This window comes from Pongo pygmaeus, chromosome 16, assembly GCF_028885625.2.
Source record: "Pongo pygmaeus isolate AG05252 chromosome 16, NHGRI_mPonPyg2-v2.0_pri, whole genome shotgun sequence".
Taxonomy (NCBI): Eukaryota; Metazoa; Chordata; class Mammalia; order Primates; family Hominidae; genus Pongo; species Pongo pygmaeus.
Genome location: NC_072389.2, coordinates 25702741 through 25723783, shown reverse-complemented (window position 1 = coordinate 25723783; position 21043 = coordinate 25702741). Strand labels below are relative to the sequence as shown.

The window sequence follows — 21043 nt, the reverse complement described above, 5'->3', positions numbered from 1 at the left end:
CTACAGGCACCCACTACCACGCCCGGCTAATTTTTTGTATTTTCAGTAGAGATGGGGTTTCACCGTGTTAGCCAGGATGATCTCGATCTCCTGACCTCGTGATCCACCCGCCTCGGCCTCCCAAAGTGCTGGGATTACAGGCGTGAGCCACCGCACCCAGCCAATACTATGTCATTTTATATAAGGAACTTGAGCATCCATGGATCTTAGTATCCAAAGGAGTCCTGAAACCAATTCCCTATGGATACCAAGGGAGGACTGTACATTGTTCTAACATTTGCCTTCATTTTCATCCTATTCTGAGCTGTACCATATCTATTATAAACATATGAATGTGTATTCATTTATTGTAAGCATTTTTTTCTGTAAACTGATGCAAAATATTTTTAGTGATCTTGATCTTGTAAATACATAAATGGGAAGCCAATTAGCATTTTAGGTTCACATTTGCTTTTGAAATGCCAAATCATCATGTTTGAGTTATTCATAGTGTCATTTATAATTGGGGTTGTTTTTATTTTCACTTCAATTTTTAATAATGTTTTAACTTACTTTGTATTTTGTTCATGACTCTACCACAACATTCTGTTGCATCTTTGTCTTATGTTTTCTAGTTACGATCTTTCTTGTTGCAGCACAACATGTAGCTGTTTCACTATAGACCTTTCTGTTTCTTATTTTTTCTCTGTTTTACATACCTTTTCATATTTTTATATTTTTAGAGAATTTCCTTTAGTACTACTCTCATTTCACATTAGTTTGTATTTAAAATCATAGTTTTAATTTCTCAGAGATGCATAGTTTCTATTTTTTATGGCATTTCTATCTTTTTATATACAGTATCTTCTCCAATAACACTGAGAAAATAAATTAGTAATTTCTTAAATATTATCCATTGTGCAGATTTACTTCTGTTTTATCCTTAACTTTCTAAATATATTGACCTCCCTCTCTTCTTCCTAGATGCTGGTTTTCTTCATATAACTATTGATCTATGGCTATTTGTTCATGGTTTAAGAAATAACTGGGTAGCTCCTTCTTTCATGAAGGATTGACTTTTATGAGATTTGCCCTCGTGCTAAATACAACTAGAACCTTCCCCCCAAAAAATGTAAAATGATTTATTTTAAGACAAGGAACATTAGGTAGCACAGGACTGTGATACCTGAGAGAAGGAAAATAGAGTAAGTTCAAAATCATTGTCAGGCCTCAGAACAAGTAGGGAGAACCCAGGAGGAGCAGTGTTCTTCTGCTTATATGTGGAGATGAGGGCATTAAGTTCAGGAAGGCAAAGATGGCTAGACTGCTGGGTGGGGTACTAAGAGGAAGAAGCTGATACAGAGAGAGTGACAGCTCAAGGGATGTGCTGAGGCATTTCCCTGAATCAGACCAAAGAGTGATGTACACATGTGTGAGGAATCTCTCTAGAATAATGGAAAGACACACCTTGAAGCACACAACAAACCAACTGGAGCTTCCAGAGGGCTAGGAAACATTTTGTTTCCACAAGCTAGGATGGAGAAAGCTTGTAATAATTCACAGGGCATAAGAAATAATTATAAGGAAGGTCATGTTGTATAAGGGGGCTGCATTTGTACCAAGTAAAGAAAGGCTGTTATGGATATATTAATTAGAAGGTTGGAAAATGATATACCATGGAAAAACAAAGTCTGAAGTAGACTTCAGATAAAATACTATTTCTAGAGATAAGGAGAAATATTCTAAACTATAAATGGTGTAAATTCATTAAGAAAGCATAACAGTCTTAAATGTATATGTTCCTAACAACAGAGCATCAACAAATACAAAATAAATACAACTATGAAGTAAAAACTGAAAAGAAAAATCCTGATTTTTATCAAGTAATTTAAATTCACGTTATATATTTATTTATATTATAAATTTATTTATATTATATATTTCTCCAGTCTCAACTCTGAGTGCAAGTTTTTATCTGCTTTTTTCTCAAAACCTATCTGTGGAAAAAGAAATAAAATGGTATTTTGAAGGAAATTTTGCCCCCAAGGTTTACCATTTCATGTTTGTCCTATCCTTACTTGCTTGAAACCTTCCTATTGCATTGTATGCCTTTAGCACCATTCTAAATTGTTTTTACATTTTCAAGGATGGTTTTAAATTCCTAAAATTTGCCTTTTCCCAAATATTTATCTCAGAATTTTTGAGACCTGGGAATTTCGGGTGTCTAAAGCACAGAAAGGCTTTTACCTCACATGTTGAGATACCATAAGAAACTTAGGCTGTGGTACTTTTCTCTGAATTATCAGTTACCACCTTTCCATCTGCCTTCTATCTTCCAGAAATGTATTGTTATCTCCCTGCTACTAATTGTCCTAGTTTTATAAATGTGCTTGGTTTAAATCGCCAACGTTCTTTTGAAATAAATTTAATGTGGCCTCTTAAAAAGGAGGAGATTAATATATATAGTGAGGCAGCTATGATAATTCCAAACATTGCCATGTTTAATATATTTTATGTGATTTAGTCTTTTTCTTATTTACTTATAAACATCTATTTTTTAATTGACAAAATTATATATATCGTGTACAATATGTTTTGTAGTATGTTTACATTATAAAATTGCTACATATAGCTAAGTAACGTATACATTACCTCATATACTTTTGGTGGCAAGAACACTTAACATCTCTTTTCTTAGCAATTTTCAAGAATTCAAGGCATTGTTATTAACTATAGACCTATGTTATACAAAACATCTCTTGAACTTACTCCTTCTAGCTAACTGAAATTTTGTATCCTTTGATTAACATCACACCAACACTCATCCGCACCCCCATCTGCAGCCCCTGGGCACCATCATTCTATTATCTAATTCTATGAGTTCAACTTTTTTAGATTCCAAATATAAATGAGATCACGTGGTCTTTGTCTTTCTGTGCCTGGTTTATTTAACTTAACGTAATGTCTTTCAGGTTCACTATGGGTCACAAATGATGAGGTTTTCTTTTTTAAAAAAAGGTTGAATCATATTCCATTGATTAAATATACCACATTTTATGTATTCATTTATTAATGAACAATTATGTTGATTCTATATCATAGCTAGTGTGAATAATGTTGCAATTAACATGGGAGTGTAAACATCTTTTGGCATACTGATAACATTTTCTTTGGATATATACCCAGTAGTGGGGTGGTATGATATGATAGTCCTATTTTAAGACTAAATTAAAAATTTCCATTCTGTTTTCCATTATGTCTATAATAATTTGCATTCAATATACAACAGTATACAAAGGGTCCCTTTTCCCCATACCTTTGCCAATGTTTGTTATCTCTTGATATTTTGATCCTAAAGAGGATGAGGTGATAACATATAGTTGTTTTGAATGCATCTCCCCGATGATTAATGATATCGAGCAGCTTATTATATAGTTGTTGGCCATTTTTACATCTTCTCTGGAGAAATGTCTCTTTAGGCTCCTTGCCCATTTGTTAATTGGGTATTTGTCTTTCTGAGTTGCATGAATTCTTTACAAATTTTAGGTATTAACCCTTTTTCAGATATGTGGTTGACAAATATTTTCCAAATCCCTAGCTTCCATTTTATTTTGTTGTTTCCTTTGCTTTGAAGAAACTTTTTGAATTTGATGTTTTATTTTTATAGCATTGCTTATTGGTATGGTTTGGCTGCGTCCCCACCCAAATCCCATCTTGAATTGTAGTTCCCATGATCCCCGCATGTCATGGGAGGGACCCAGTGGGAGGTAATTGAATCATGGGGGTGGTTACCCCCATGCTGTTTTTCTGATAGTGAGTGAGTTCTCATGAGATCTGATAGTTTTATGAGGGGCTTCTCCCCCTCTGCTCAGCACTTCTTTCTCCTGCTGCAATGTGAAGTAGGATGTGTTTGCTTCCCCTTCCACCATGATCGTAAATTTCCCGAGGTCTCCCCAGCCCTGCAGAACTTTGAGTCAATTAAAACTCTTTCCATTGTAAATTACCCAGTCTGGGGCATTCCTTCATAGCAGTGTGAGAACGGACTAATACGCTTATGTAGCCTGAGCTTTTGATATGATATCCGAAAACACAAACAAAAAAAAATCATTGCCAAGGCTGCTGACAAGGAACTTTTTCTCTGCGTTCTCATCTAAACGTTTTATGGTTTCTGGTGTTACATTTAGATCTTTTGTCCATTTTAACTTTTTTTGTGTTTTGTATCATAAATGGGTCCAATTTTCCTGTTTCCATGTGGAAATCCAGTTTTCCCAGAACCATGTATTGAAGAGACTATGTTTTACCTATTGTAACCTCTTATTGCCCTTGTCAAAAGTTACTGGACCATATAAGTTTGGGTTTGCTTCTGTGGTCTCTATTATATTCTACTGCTCCATGCGTTTGTGAGCGAAATAGATGATTGGAAATCAAATTTGAGCAACCATTAAATGTGTTTTCTTCCTCCTTGTGTTTCTTTTAGTATTGAAGCTTTGCATTTTTAAGTAATTGTACATGCATAAGAAGTTGCAGAAAAAGAACACAGAGGCCCCATGTCCTCTTCATCCACTGAAGAGGATGAAAGTCCCACCTTTCCACTAATCTTCCTACACCACCACCACAGAGGGCAGCAGAAGTTTCTCATTACCTCCTGGTGGTGGTAGAAGTCCAGGTACCTAGTGCCTCTGAAGGCACTACAAGGTTGGGGAGTGGGGTAGAAGATGTTATTTTTTGGCATTGGTGAAATTTCTGGTTTTCCAATAACCCCCTTCTCACACTACTTGAGGAAGGAGTGGGACAGGCACCTCTTATAGTCATGCAAAGTTGGAAGTATTCGCTTTCCACTCAGGCTTTGCTGATGTGTGTATAGATGGAGACACAGGTTTAGGTTTTTCTCATGGCTAGGGTAGGAGTAGAGAAGTATCATTATTGAAAAATTTTACTGCTTGCTAGGATCTTCCTTTCCTGGCCCTTTGTCTAGAGAGGACAAGCTTTTCTTTTTTCTTGGTGTGACTCTTTGCTGTTTCTAGGTTGTAAGTTTCTCCAGTATCCAGTCCAGTTAAAATGAAGTGAAAAGAAACCCCAGTGGAACTCACCTTCATGTAATTCTTCTGGCACAAGGCCTTTAGCTTGTCTGCCTTCTTCTCTCCACGTTTTTATGTTGTTTTACAATTTTAGCTGTACATAGCATGAAGAACACTGAGGAGTATTTCTATTACATCTTTCCTAAAACTTGGAATCTCTTTCCCTTTTTGAAACATGTTCTGTATATAAAAATTAACTTTAAAAATATTCTGTATCTTTTATTTTAGTTTCTTTAAAACATTACAGCAATAAAAAGAACACAATCTTTAGACAAAAAAAAAAATGTTAACTAAGCTCAAGTGAATATTTACTTTAAAATAAAATTCTTCATTTTGCACAGTAATTCACTTTCAAATTTCAATAATCTCTCTCTTAAATATAATACGTGGTACAATTCCTTTGAATGTAAAAATTTACAGGACTTTTCAGGTACCCTTCATTCTATAAAAGGATGCATATTTGTATTGAAAATTCTAAGACTGGCACTGGGAAGCTGATTTTAGATACTGTCTTTATTTATTTTTCTTTGAATTTGTATTAATAGTAGAAATTCACAAGTGCCTCACATTCATAACAGTGTTCTTTGTGCTTTGATCTATAGTTGTAATCTTCCCAGGCACTGGAGGCAATGTTGTTTACTCAACATAAAAAAGTAAGGGTCACAGCTTTGCTTGCATTTTCAGCCTGAATATGCTGAGAATATTCTTATAAGACTCTTGGATCATTATTACATCCATTATGCACATAGCTATTACACTAACTTTAATTTGAACTTTGTTTCCAATGATGCAAAAATCTCTGAGTCTGTAGTTAAGCCAGCATAGTCTGAGTGAGTGTAGAGATAAACCCATTATAGGAAAAAATACATTCTTACTACTAAAAGGTCACAATGTTCCCAGACTCCAGAAAAGGGTGAAAAAAATACTCATCTTTTCCCATGAAATGCTATTTGTCCAGCTTTGATGGTGATGCCAGGCCAGAGCCCCTTCTTCCATTATCTTCTTCTGTCTTCTTTGCTTTAGTCTTTTATCTTCTCTGCCCTGACCCAGACTCCTAACTTCAATACTCTGAGGTCCTTGTAATCATCATCACCATTTTGACTTCATGAAAGTTGGAAGACTGACAGCAGTTATTATTCTGCTTCATTTTGGAGGACTTCACCATTTTGGTTTCATCTTGGAGCACGGACAGCAGTTTTCTACTGTCCCACTCTGTGCTATTTCAACTTTGAGGTTCTTTAAGGTAGAGCTTTTAAAAATAAATAAATGTTTATCATGTATACAATATAATGTCTTTGCTATACATAAAAATATATATAATATTTAAAATGTTGAGCACATTGATAGCAAAACTTGATGAATCATGCTCACAGAGTCTTTGTCTTTATGCCCCTCAAAGTCAAACAGAAACAGAAAAAGAGATGAAGTGGAATGAAAATCTTGCTTTGCCATATGAGGTTTAGAATATTTAACTTAGTCTTAAATTTATTTCTCTTACATGTAGCTGGAAAGATTAGAAATAGGATTTTCAATGTCAGTAAAAATTCAGCATGCTGATACCTTGTTTACATTCCTGATTGTTTTATGTATGTAAACACATATATTGGAAATACATAATATATATAAATACAGTTGACCCTTGAACAACATGGGTTTGAGCTGCACAGTTTCACTTATACATACATATTTTTTCAATAAATATACTGGACAATGTTTTGAAAATTTGCAACATTTTGAAAAAAATTGCAGACAAACTGCACAAAATATAATTTATCAATACAACTTATGAAAAGTTAGGTAGCTCATGAATGCATAAAATATATGTAGATACTAGTCAATTTTATTATTTACTATCATGAAATACACACAAATTTATTATAAAATGTCAAAATTTATACAAAACTTACAGACCATTCATGGCACCATTCACAATGAAGAGAAACGAAAACAAACATAAAAATCCAGTATTAAAACATAATTGCATAAAATTATAGTACATTTCGTACTACTGTAATGATTTTGTAGCCACCTCCTGTTGCTATTTTGGTGAGTTTGTGTTGCAGGCATCCACTAAAAACATGGTGTGGCTCTAGTCAACTTTGAGTGAACAGTTCATCTCTTCAGTAAATTGTGTATTCAAGTAAAAAGTGTTCTCTCACAGTTCTTCTGTTATTTTTCACTGTGTTTAGTGCAATATCATAGACTTTGAATAACACAGGGGACCTATAGGCAGTGCCGCCATTGATGCTAGAAGTGCTCCACAGAAGCATGGAAAAGCCATGGCATTACAAGAAAAAGTCGAATTGCTTGGTACATACCAAAGATTGAGGTCTGCAGCTACAGTTGCCCATCATTTCAAATAAATGAAACTAGTGTAAGCACCATTGTCAATGTAAGAAAAAAAACTGCTGCAGCTATGCTAGCAGGTACAGAAACCTTGCACTTTTCATGAAATACATTTTTTATCTCATACCCTTATGCTAGTATAGAAAAATGCAGCTCTTATGTTAGCATAGGATTGTTATAAGGAAAACATAGCAATAGACTCTAATATAATTCAAGAAAAAACTAACCATTATATGGAACTTAAATCAAAAGGAAGATGAAGTATCAAAGCTGGAAAATTTATTGCCAGCAAAGGATGGTTTGATAATTTTAGAAAAAAAAGTTTGGCCTAAAAATGTCTACATAACAGGAGAAGCAGCTCCTATCAACCAAAAGGCAGCAGATGAGTACCCAGATGCCATAAAAAATAATTGAAAAGAAAAGATATCTGCCTGAACAGGTTTTTAATGCAGGTGAAAGGTCATAAGGACCTTTAAGGCTCATTATGCATGGCACTCTATGGAAATAATTTTCAACTCTATGGAAGAGAACCCTGATAGAACATCTGGAAGAATTACACTGTTAAACTTGCCATCATTGTTACAGAAAAGCAATGAAAACCATCAAGGTTGAAACAATAAATTGCTGCTGGAGAAAACCGTATCCAGAAAACAGTGCTTGACTTCACAGGATTTCTGGCAGAGCCAATCTAGGACATAATAAAAGAGATTGTGGATATAGCAAAAAAAGGTGAAGTACGAATGGTTTCAAGATACGAGTCTTGGAGAAATTCAAAAGTTAACAGACACCACACAAGAGGAATTAACAGAAGATTACTTGATAGAGATGAGTGTTTCTAAACTAGTGCCAGATAATGATGATGGGGAAGATGTAAAATAAGCAATGCCAGAAAACAAGTTGACTTTTGACAATCGGTCAAAAGGTTTCCAATTATTCAAGACTGCTTTTGACTTCTCTTACTACAAGGAACATTCTTTGATATGGCACTGAAACATGATGGAAGACAGATTTTTACCGTATAGGAACATTTTTAGAGAAATTAAAAAGCAAAAAAGTCAGAAATTATTATGTATTTTCACAAAGTTGGGCCAACTATGCCTGCTTCTCCTGACTTCCCTTCTATAGCCTCCACAAATCTGCCTGTGCTACCCATGACATAGCAAGACCAGCCACTCCCCTTCCTCCACCTCAGCCTACTCAATGAGAAAATAAGAATTAATAAATTATGGTGACCAACTTCCACTTCATAAATAGTAAATATATTTTATCTTTCTTATAATAATAATTTTATATTTTTAGCTTAATTTACTGTTAGAATACAGTACATAATGCATATAACATTTAAAAGATATGTTCATCAAATGCTTATGTTACTGGTAAGGCTTCTGGTAAACAGTAGGCTATTAGTTAAGTTTTTCAGGAGTCAAAAATTATACACAGATTTTTGCCTTTGTGGGAAATCAGCACCCCTAATCCCCACATTGTTCAAGGGTCAACTGTAATACATAACACATATAAATATATATATTATATACATCGTAATCCAATACTCAAAAATACTAACCAGGAAAACATGCTTTTTCTGAGAAATTAATATTTTATTAAATTGAAAATATATTGTGTTTTCATTAGTTTTCATTAGTGACTCCTTTTTGTGAGGTCATAATAAAATCCAAAATATGGTCCATGTGGCAGTGGAACCAGCAATAAAAAATATTTGAATAGCTAGATGAGCACTGAAATATGACACCCAGAAAATATCGTGACAGACAATAGCTGGATGTAGAGCATAGAAAGCAGTCAAGGAGGCAACAGATGACATAGTGGAATTTGGGTAGATTTGGGTGGTTGACCAGAAGACTGGAAGACACAATATAGGGAAGTTAAGGCAGACTGTTGCGACAGAAAAATGATAGCTGAAGGTGTCATTCCTACCACGATCATTTAAATTGTAGCAATGGGTTTAAAGCAGGTGTGGTGATTCATGTGACCACATGAAAAATAAAATCCCCTGGGTAACCACATCAAACATACTCCTACACTCTAGGGAACATACGGGGAAGGAAGCCGATGGACAGTAGATCCCTACAGAGGTTATACAGTAGGCTTGTGGAAAGAGCAGATTGTTTTGTTCAAGACAGAATTAATCTTTTATAGTTTTGCTTTTCTGCACAACAAGAACATTATTTAGCTGCTATGTATAAGCAGTTAAATCTGATTTCTTTGGTTTATAATAACGTTAAGCATGGTGTGTTTTTGTAATTCTAATCCAGTATTTTAAAGATTATTAAAATTATTATCACAGTTGTGATTGTGCATCCCATTTCATTTTTTTTTATCCTGATACCTACATTCTGACCTCAAGTTTCAATTTTTTTATAAAACTAGGTTTCTTCTTTGCTCTGGTTCTCTATGTTTCTATTTGGATAATGTGTCCCTTGCATGATTTTGCCTTCTAACTAGAACCTTAAACGGATCTTGGCACAGAAACGTTCGATAGTTTCTCACTGTTATCAGAGAGTACATCTTTATAATTCTGTGTTTCTACAATTCAGAGTCATCAGCCTCACTAGTCTCCATTTTTTTTTTCTATATAACTCCAGCCATTTCCTGCCCTTGATATTGAATCACTGATGTCTTGCTGGAATATAACCTGCTTGATACCACCAAGTAAATGCCATGAGCTTACTGATTAATTCAAATTTCCCATAAGTCCCCATGCATGTCATATCTCAATGATTAGGTCAGGTTCAAAAAGAGTACATATTTTTTTTCTGCCAAATTCTCCTTAATTAGTACAGGCTCGGTTATAGCTTCTGGTTTTAGCAGGCAGTTACAGCTGCTGGAATGCAGATTTTAAAATATCCTCTCTGGGATATGTTATGTTTGGAGTAATTTCTTTTTCAGATGCCATTCTTGAAATCTATCAAAAGGCTAACTTAGAGATGACTGATTTTATCTACTATGCTACTCCAGTATTTGTCATGCAGAGGAAGTGTGACCATGTGCTTGCTCATATCTTGACTTTCACTGTGTTATTTTATTTGTGGTTTTTTGTTTTTGTTTTTTGTAATTGAGTAACTGGATGAGGGTTGTGGACTTCTATGAAGATCTAGAAATGGCTATCTTATTTTTTTCAGATAAAACTGGATGTGTGAGTTCAAAGGTCTACATTTTGCATTAGGAGGTAGGATATTAGTGTTAACTTTGTTACCAAGGCATATTTTACTTTTTCATTTTTGAGACAGGCTCTGACTCCATTGCCCAGGCTGGAGTGCAGTAGTGGATTATGGCTCAGGCTCACTGAAGCCTCAATCTTCTGGGCTCAAGTGCTCCTCTTACCTCAGCCTCCCAAGTGGCTGGGACCACAGGCTAGTGTCACCACGCCTGATTATTTTTTGTGTTTTTTGTAGAGATGGGGTTTCACCATTTGCCATGGTTAGTCTCGTACTCCTAGGTTCAAGTAATCTGCCCACTCCACCTTCCAAAATGGTGGGATTACAGGTGTAAATTACCCTAAGGCATATTTTTCAACCAAGCTTTTACTTCAGCTTTGCTCTTGGTCTGAAATTTTTGTTCTTTATCTCGATATGCTCTTGTTTGAGAACCTTGTAGGAGATGAATCCTATTTGGTGCATAAACCCCAAAACAAAGTAATCTTTAGCAAGACTGCTATATACAGAACACAGCTCTGTGACTGATAGTAATGACACTCAGCAAGTACAAAGTCAAAATGCAGATATAAAAGTAGCAGTTACTAGTAGTGGGTTTGATATTTTTGATAGAAGAATGTATCAGAGGCCAAGATTCTAACCAATCTTTTTCTGAATTAATTTTCAGAAAACAGCTGAATTGAACTAGGGAGACATAAATTTGTTATGAATAAATCTGGCAACAGGAATGCGTTCAAACTATGGAGATATGATATACAGTGAATATATTTGTGGTTAGCAAAATGATGTTACAGTTTTATGATAATAAATTTCTTAGTATCTTGCAAAGTGCTGGCGTAAATTAGATATTAAAACTTCCTACTCCCAAATTTAGCAATACATTATTAGAAAATGTTAGTCAATATTTACCAGTATGTATGCCCCAAACATTTTGCAAAGTATGGGAAATGCAAATTTTAAAAGTCATTGTCTTTGCCTAAGGTCTTTCCATTTTATGAGGGAATAACATCAAGAATGGAGAAAGAAGAGCGGACAGTGTTGAATAAAAGTGACATAGAAGTGGAAAAAAGTATGAGGAATAGAAAGTGTACACAAAGCAAGAAATAACAACATAGTGATGAGAAGAAAAAGGAAAGAAGCATAGTAGTGAATACTGAAGAGGTGAGAGGATGATGAAAAAGAAGGATAAATAGATGCAAGTGGAGGATCAAGGCAGAAAGGAAAAACAGAGAAAACGTTAAGGGCAAATTAGACCAGAAAGAAGGACTAAAGGGAACAGGACTACAGCCAAATGTTTCCATATCTGCTATAATTAATTCATTACAATAGATGATACATGCTTTTACTCTAATAGGTTTAGTAGTAACTGATTTGAAATTATTAATATATATCTAATTTTGAAATTTGTTTTAGAAATATTAAGTTGGTGGCAGCAAATTAATAAATGACCACTATGTAGAAAAATAATCGTTAAAATTTAAAAGGATAAATTCTTGACAGAAACCTGCTGCAATAACAATCGCTATCTTATGTAACAAACACAGAACTTCCATTAGCTCCAATTTAAATCAAACTGACAGGTTTCACTCAGAATTTGTTATGACTACTAAATGTTCTTGTAAAATTATGTAAGAAATAAATCTTTTTTATGAAATAGCAGTCATATTCCTGAAATAAAATGTAGATACCAGGTTGTTTTACCCACTCCACCCCACTGGAGATTGATAATTAATTATAAAATATGCATACATGCACAATAATGCAATTAGCACATATAAGCATATTACTCTTTATCCCTCACACAGACGTGCACACACACACACACGCACAACCATTCATGCACACACACAGAGTTATTGCATATGGATAATTTTAATTGTTGCTACTCTTTTCAACGGTCATTACCACCCTTGTGTCTTTTTCTTTGTGACTAATTGCTCCCCACTGTTAGAATGGAATGAAATCTGATAATCAAAAGAGAAACTTTTTGAGGTTTCTCTCCTACGTTCCCCATATCCCTCAGCAAATTTCATCTTTAGTTTTTTTAAGCTAAGAAAAAAAAAGATTAGAGAGCATCTCTGTCTCCTGACTGAAACAACATGCATTCATCATCGTTGCACAGTAAACATGTCGCATTGGTCCAGCCCCAAACATTGCTTATTTGTACAGCCTTGGCCTCTAGCAGTGGGTACAAACTAGGCCCAGGTATGGTTTTGTCCTGTGGATCTAAGTACTTCTGCTGCATTTTCAGAAATTCCAAAGTCTAAAATTGTCTAGTGAAAAGGAAAGACATGCAATCTAAGTCATTATCTTCAGTAGATTGTCATTTCAGAATATACTAAAGCATGTGCAATGAGTTGTTCGTTAATATCAGGAACTGACAAAGTCTGGAAATGTGCCTAGAAATCAAAATCTATCATAACGCCATTATAAAATATATAAAATAAAGGATCAGGAAGTAACTGCTGCTACAATGAGAAAAATAAATGTCGTTTATGATTGTTTGCTAGGTCTATTTCTGAAATATTTTATGATTATAAAATGATTGACACGCAAATAATTCTCATGATTTTAGGGTAAAAGCTAAAAATTAAATTATATTTATATGACCTGAATCAAGACAGTGGAATAAAACAGTAAATATTCATGAATGTACACATGGAGAGAAATGTATTTTTTTGTTTCCTAAGATTTGACTGTGTTCTCTGAAAACCCAGTGGGTTGTTTTAAACTGGCAAGGAGGAATAATCCAGCTTGTTTACGATGTGGCAGCCCATATCAGCATCCTATTCCACGCAGTCCTTGAAAATCTTGAAAATGAACACATCAGCATTATCATTACCTAAATATACATCCTATGTGAATTTACACAGCTAGAATGTAAGATTAATATAAACAATTCAAAAGCATCCTTCCCTTCCTAGAAATTAATTTATATTACCCTCTTATATTCATATCTTCCATAGTATAGTAAACGTGCCTTCTCACTCTTTTCCCCCTATCTTGAGCTTCTGCCTTCCTTTGTTTTTAAACTAAGTTACTCTCTATTTCCTGAAAATGCCTCCACTTCTAACACTGAGTCTTTACCCACGGAGACCCCAAACCCTTCATATATATTAACTCATCAGTTTTCCTAACATCTGGATACTTCTTACTTCTCTAATCTCCTCAGGCTTCATTCCTTCTCAAGAATCCTACGTGGTTAAAATCTTGCTAAACTGAGTCATGCATTCTCAAAAGGATGTTATTGTCCACAATGCAGTTACGATTGGCTCTTGAGGGGGAAAATATTCTTTAGAATTACAATAGTTTGGGCCGGGCGCGGTGGCTCACGCCTGTAATCCTAGCGCTTTGGGAGGCCGAGGCGGGCGAGTCACGAGGTCAGGAGATGGAGACCATCCTGGCTAACACGGTGAAATCCCATCTCTACTAAAAATACAAAAAATTACCCGGTCGTGGTGGCGGGCACCTGTAGTCCCAGCTACTCGGGAGGCTGAGGCAGGAGAATGGCATGAACCCAGGAGGTGGAGCTTGCAGTGAGCGGAGATGGTGCCACTGCACTCCAGCCTGGGTGACAGATTGAGACTCTGTCTCGACAACAACAAAAAAAATTACAACACTTTCGGTCTCCGCAGTTTAACACTATAGGACAAGATCTTCATTGTTAAAATTTAATTTCATGAGAGAATGGTGGTGATTTTGTAAAAGCATCTAAAAGGGATCCTGGTAGGGAGAGGAGTGATAATAAAAGAAGATTGGGAAACACTGGGCACAATCATCGTCCCAGTTGCCCTCAATATATTTGGAAAACTCTGTACCAATACACATGTTTTTTTTTTCTGTCCAAGATAACTTTGTTCAACACTTGATGACTTATCCTTAGAAAATCCTCCATTCTTCTAGATACAGCTCAAATGTAAACTCTTGTAGCTTTTGTGGATACAATCATTCCACCTGCACCAGGCAGAAAACTTTTCACATATGTTCCCATATTTTCCAGGTACTTGGCATGCTATGGACCAAATGTTTCTGGCTCCCCCTGCAATTTACACATCGAAACCCCAATTTCAGTATGAAAATTTTTGGAGGTGAAACCCTTGAGAGGTAATTAGGTCAGGAGGATGAAAGCCCTTATGAATGGGATTGGTGCCCATATGAGAAGAGAGAGAGCTAACGAGTACTCTCTCTGCCATGCTGGCAACCTGGCTACCAGAACTATAAGAAATATAATTCTGGGGTGGGGGCAGTGGCCCACTCCTGTAATCCCAGCACTTTGGGAGGCTGAGGTGGGCGGATCACTTGATGTCAGGAGTTCGAGACCAGCCTGGCTAACATGGCAAAACCCCATCTCTACTAAAAATACAAAAATTAGCCAGGCGTGGTGGCGGGCACCTGTAACCCCAGCTACTTGTGAGAGAGCCTGAGGCAGGAGAATCGCTTGAACCTGGGCGGAGGAAGTTACAGAGATCGCACCATTGTGCTCCAGCCTGGGCGACAGAATGAAAAAAAAAAATCTGGTTTTCACTGTCTCCCAGGCTGCAGCCTCAAACTCCTGGGCTCAAGTGATCCTCCTGCCTCAGCCTCCTGATTAGCTGGGACTACAGGCAAGTGCCACCACACCCGGCTAATGTTTTTATTTTTATTTTTGTAAAGGTGGGCTGTTTCCCAGACTGGTCTCAAACCTTTGGCCTCAAGCAGTCCTTCCACCTTGGCCTCCCAAAGTGCTAGTATTACAGACATGAGAACTTCTATTGTTTATAAACCACACAGGCAACAATATTTTGTTATAGCAGCACCAACTAATACATGTCATCACTGTATATCCATTTATTTATATATTGTTCTTCCCTGTGATAATAGGTCTTCATATTTAAGTCCAAACTATCTACATCTTTATAATCCTCAGTAATACAGAGTTGTTACTAGACTAAGCAAGATGATTTAAAGATGAGGAAAATAAAAGCCTTTGGATAAAAAAAACCTGAAATATTATTGTTTTGATGTAGAGAAAGAATAGGCAAAGATATAATCCTGCTTAATTTCAGATCAACTATAGGCTATTGTACTTACCTAGTATGAAACAGGCTTATCAAGGCCAAAATTAGGTTTTTAAAATAGAGCCATAAAGTGAGTATGTGCTTTACACATTATATTAACATCATAGTGGTCCCCATAATGAGTGTAAATATAAGACCATGTAGATGACAACAAAAAGTCATAGATGAAAGAAATATATGTAACCTATACCTATTTGTCTGTATTTCTTTATATCTCTAATCTTTAGAGCAATTTATATTTACTTATATAGTATAGTAATATAATTATATAATATACTATATAAATTTATAGTAAATATAAATGTACTGTACATCTATGGTTAATATATTATGTTTATTACATATATTTTTATATTATATACACATAATTTTATCTTAATTGGAGAGAGGGTCTTGCTGTATAGCTCAATAGCCCAGGCTAGAATATTGTTGCTTTTCATAAGGGCAATCATTGCACACTACAGCCTCAAATTCCTGGACTCAACCATGCCTCCCACCTCAGCCTCCACAAGTAGCCAGGACTATAGATATCCACTACTGCACCTGGCTCTATATTATATACTCATGTATAAATATCTTGTAATTAATATAAATAAGAAGTTATGCCATGTTACATAATATAATAATATAATGTATTGCAGCCAGACGTGGTGGCTCATGCCTGTATTCCCAGCACTTTGGGAGGCCGAGGCAGGTGGATCACGAGGTCAGGAGATGGAGACCATCCTGGCTAACACGGTGAAACCCCATCTCTACTAAAAAATACAAAAAATTAGCCGGGCATGGTGGCGGGCACTTGTAGTCCCAGCTACACGGGAGGCTGAGGCAGGAGAATGGCGTGAACCCGGGAGGCGGAGCTTGCAGTGAGCCGAGATCGCACCACTGCACTCCAGCCTGGGAGACAGAGCCAGACTCCATCTCTAATAATAATAATAATAATGTATTTTATTTATTAGTCATAAAATAAATCTTCTAGTTTTAGAAGAAATTTAACTTAGAAGAGCTACTGCTTTATCTCCCAAGTGTTAAAGAAAATATAAAGTGAACACATTTGTTAGAAAGGAAGGTCGAATTATAAATCAGGCCTGTTTCAGTCTTTTTTCCAAGTTAATTTATAAATGGCATTTTAAAAAAATTAAATGCATTAAGTAGAATTTTAAAAGTAGTCAAAGAGGAAGTTTAAGATACCAAAAAAAGGAAACATTGTATATTTACTTAAATCACGAAGGCAGACAGATGTAATTTTAAAAGTCAATGAAGAAATTTAAGATAAAAACAAAATAATAAAAATGTTAAAATTAATCAAACTGCCTACTGAATGCTAGAGAGTTGAAGGTCATTTATTAACACTCTTCATGTTGGCCTATTCTACAGAAGGGATGAGATTATAAAACTACAAGAAACCAATATGTGTAAAAAAACAATAAAAGGAAAAGATTGTCATATATATATAATGTATAGAGTATATTATATATAATATATCGAGTGTATATATATAATATTATATATTATATATTATATAGTATATATTATATATAATATATTATATATTATATAATATATATACTATATAATACATATAATATGTATAATATAATATATTATATATAATATATATAATATATTTATATTTAATCTTGGTATCTTAAATATATATAGTATATATATATTTAATCTTGGCTCACTGCAACCTCTGCCTCCGTGGTTAAAATGATTCTCCTGCCTCATCCTCCCAAGTAGCTGGGACAACAGGCACATGCCACTATGCCCAGCTAATTTTTTTTGTATTTTTAGTAGAGATGGGGTTTCACCATGTTGGCCAGGCTATGTTATTAATATTTATATCTGATACCATGGTATTGGACATTTCTTGTCTTGATAGTATAGATTTCTGGGACTCAGAATGCAATAACCCAAAGCGCATAGCCTTGCCATGCTCAGTACTTTGAACAGGAGGACACTGGAAGACTTCAGAAACAAGATCGCACCTTCTCCTGTCCTCCTGTTTCCCGCCCCTCCTTCTTCCCTGAAGTGCATCATAGAAACCAGAATTCTTCATAAAATTAGTCATAGAAACTAGAACCCGTCTCCCGCAAACTAAGCCATAAAACTTAGAAAGTTCACTCCTTCCCTTCTCCCTTAAAGATCCTCATTCCAGAGGGTCCTACCCTGTACCTAAGAGTAAGGAATGCCACCCAGAGAGGCCTGGAAAATCTCAACAGACAGACTTCACTGGGCTTCCCCACTTAGTCTATCACTATGAGTCCTACCCTTTGTCCAGTCACATTTCTACACTATTGTCCATTCTTCATCAAACTTAATCACACAACAGACAGTTTTCTCTGGATCTTTGGGTCTTCATTTTCTGAAGGCCCCTGTGTCACACAAATCTTTGATTAAACAAACTTGCTATGCTTTTCTCTTGCTGTAGGAGTGTCGATTGTGATCCTTATGATGAGGAAAACCCATAACTTTCCATCCTTACAAGATTCTCATATTTCAAAACATTTTTCAATTTCTAGCATAAGCATAAATTTTAATGAAATTAAAGAATGTATCTTTGTGTAGTTGAAAATAATATAAATGCCCTTTTTTGGCTGAAAAGGAAAAGGCCCAGCACACAGTGGCACAGTGGAATTCTAGATAAATCAGGGTTAGAGATCAAATAAATATACTTAGAACAGTTAGTTCAATAAGCATTTTTATTCAATAAGCATTTTCATTCTTATTGAATAAAAATTCCAAAGATACCTCAAATCTTTGCATTTGTTAAGAATTGCAGTTACCACATATACAAAGTGTTCTTCTGTTTTGATCATTAACACATTTCTTGGTAGCAGCTCAATAAGAAAAACAGTTTCTTCCTTTACTGTGCTGTGGACTTCGTCTCAGCAGGTGTCTCTCCCTGCGCGCCCTAATTAAGAAAACTGGCATATGAACCTTCCTGCAGGTGGATCATCAGCAGGAGCTGCATAGATTTTCTTCATGAGCTTAAGAGTTCTATCAGCAGCCCACAGCACTTGAAAATCAGTAGTGCTGTCTATACTCCATAGGCCTTCAGAGCATCCAAGCTCCCTGTCAACGCTTCCTCCACGATGACTACTAGATACCTCTCAAGGTTCTCCAGAACAGTCTTCTACATGTTAGTTTTTCTCTGAAACTATTTTCTGTGTTGTTTTTTTTCCTGGCTCTCACACTGTGTAACTCTTGCTAAGAGATTATTCCTGCCATCTTAATAGTCACACATCAGAATTCGAGAAAGAGAGGCCACAAGACTGAAGAAGACAATGAGCAAAAGGAAGTAGCTTCTAGCTTAAAAAATTCACCGGTTCACCTTATTTTTCAGTCTTTATATATATTATATCATATCATTTTGGCAAGTTTAACCCACAGGAGTAGTCCTGGCTTAGTTACACCTAATTTATACCTGTCTTTTAGGAGAAATAGCAAGACAAAATCAAGTATCTCAATTTTATCCCAGCTGCTGCCATTTGGATAGCTCATCTTTCTTTCTGTCCTCCTTCTGTTTGTGTGAAGAAATGACTAATGCATTCCCGCTCTGGTACTCTTACTTCATTCTAGAGCTGGTCAAAGACGGAACTTGTTGCAGAAGCTCCATCTTAAAATAGTGCTTAGAATATAAATGCTTAGAATAAGCTATTTATTGCCTCTGTGCTACCTGGTTTTTACTTATAATCTCTAATATGAAGACAGATTAAGGGAAACACACATATGAAGACTGTTTATTGCTGCTCCCTATTTTCATAGCAACAACCCTTAGAAAATCTTAAAAGTCATTTGCATGCAGTGATGTCTGATGAGACATTCTAATTTTCAGTTATCATGATAAAAAATCATGTAAAAATTATAATAAATTAAGAAAATATAAAGTGATATCAGCCAGAGATATTATTTGCATAAAATATAACCTGTTTTAATTAGTAAATCAAAAGACATGTGACTCAGTCTTTTAAGTCTCACAGTCTCCAGAGCCAGAACACTAGGCTTGGAGGCTACACAGCCAGAAGGGACATCCAAACCACACAGTAGACTTGTTGCTTTGGTACCTTGTTTGGAATTTCCTCCCAAGACTAAGATGCCAGAAGTATTGGATACTGAAGGCTCAAGGCTGAGTCTATCTCAAGAAATTGCCCTCAACCAAAAGAAGGTGCCTCATCTAAGATTCTGCCCTGTCTTTAGAACCAACCCACATCTGATGACTGGTTAAGATGGATACAAAATCTGGGCTTCTTTTCTCAATTTGAAGAAACAATGAATTGCTGTCCCAGCTCTTGATTGTCCCATGGGATACTCTGATGCAACTTGAGGAAAGCACAACTTGTCTTTCTGTCCAATCCTGTGTCCTTCACACTTTTATAAATGGGTCTCTTGAAGTACTCCCAGGTAAACTCTAGTGGGTGTATCTGTTTCTCAGAATCTGTTTATCTGGGACTCCCACCAAAGGCATGGAAGGATTCTCTCAGCAGTGACCCCACTCATGATGCTATAGTAAGAGACACAGTGTCTGGAGGCACTGAACACAGCACTGGATTCCAGAAACTGCCACTGATACCAAAAAGCCACCCTTTCCACTAAAGAATGCAGTGCATGTCACCTGTATCTTCCAAGTGAAAGTCTCTACCAAAATTGTAAACATTGCCTGGTCTGCTCCTTGGGTGGGCATTGGAAGCAGCCATGTATCACAGGTTGCCAATATTTATAAACACACTTTCTTTACTGTGGAGCTCATTACAATGTGAATCCTTCTCCAAGATATAAATAAGAAACTTAGTTTTCTGATTTCTTTTGCTCTTAAGGGCACAGACATACAATCTGTGCAGCACCCATAGCATATACTCAAAATATATTTTCTTTCAAAAGAAAATATAGCACAAGTTCTAAATTGCAAACATTCAAATTCAAATTTGAAAACATTCATTTGTAAAGTTGAGTTTCTTATATAGTTTAAATTGTGTTCTGTTTAATGAGAACGAGAATTTTGATAAAATCTGATTATTATTTGTCTGAATTCCTGTATACAGTGAAATACTAAATAAGGAGACCTTACCTGTCCTTTATTTGGAGAGTTTTTCTTAATGGAATTATTGTAGAAATGAAACACTCATATTAGAACAAGGTGGAGACAATGAAATTCTGGTACATAATTTTTTAAAATCTATTTTTGTTTGTTAATGTCATATAAATTTAAATTTACCCCGAGTTACAGAGTGGGACAGATAATCTTCATTTAGTCAAATTAACCAAGTGCTTTAGTTTTTTCTTTTGTTTTCTGAATAAAATAATATCACATAAAACCACAAGTGTTTCTCACAGACACTCCTACCAGGCATTAATAGTAGTTACGTAATATAAGAGACATTTTAAGAGATCAGAATTGAGTAAGAGGTCT

General features: G+C 35.6%; 1 protein-coding gene across 1 annotated transcript in view; it reads left to right on the top strand.

Annotated features, from left to right (window-relative positions):
• Window positions 1-21043, top strand: part of LOC129014678 (golgin subfamily A member 6-like protein 1) — a 112158-nt gene that overhangs the window by 62950 nt on the left and 28165 nt on the right. The window contains exon 5 of the transcript XR_010124061.1: window positions 4457-7777. The gene's annotated coding sequence lies outside the window, so the exon portion shown is untranslated. Of the gene's footprint in view, window positions 1-4456 lie in introns of the transcript that reaches the window.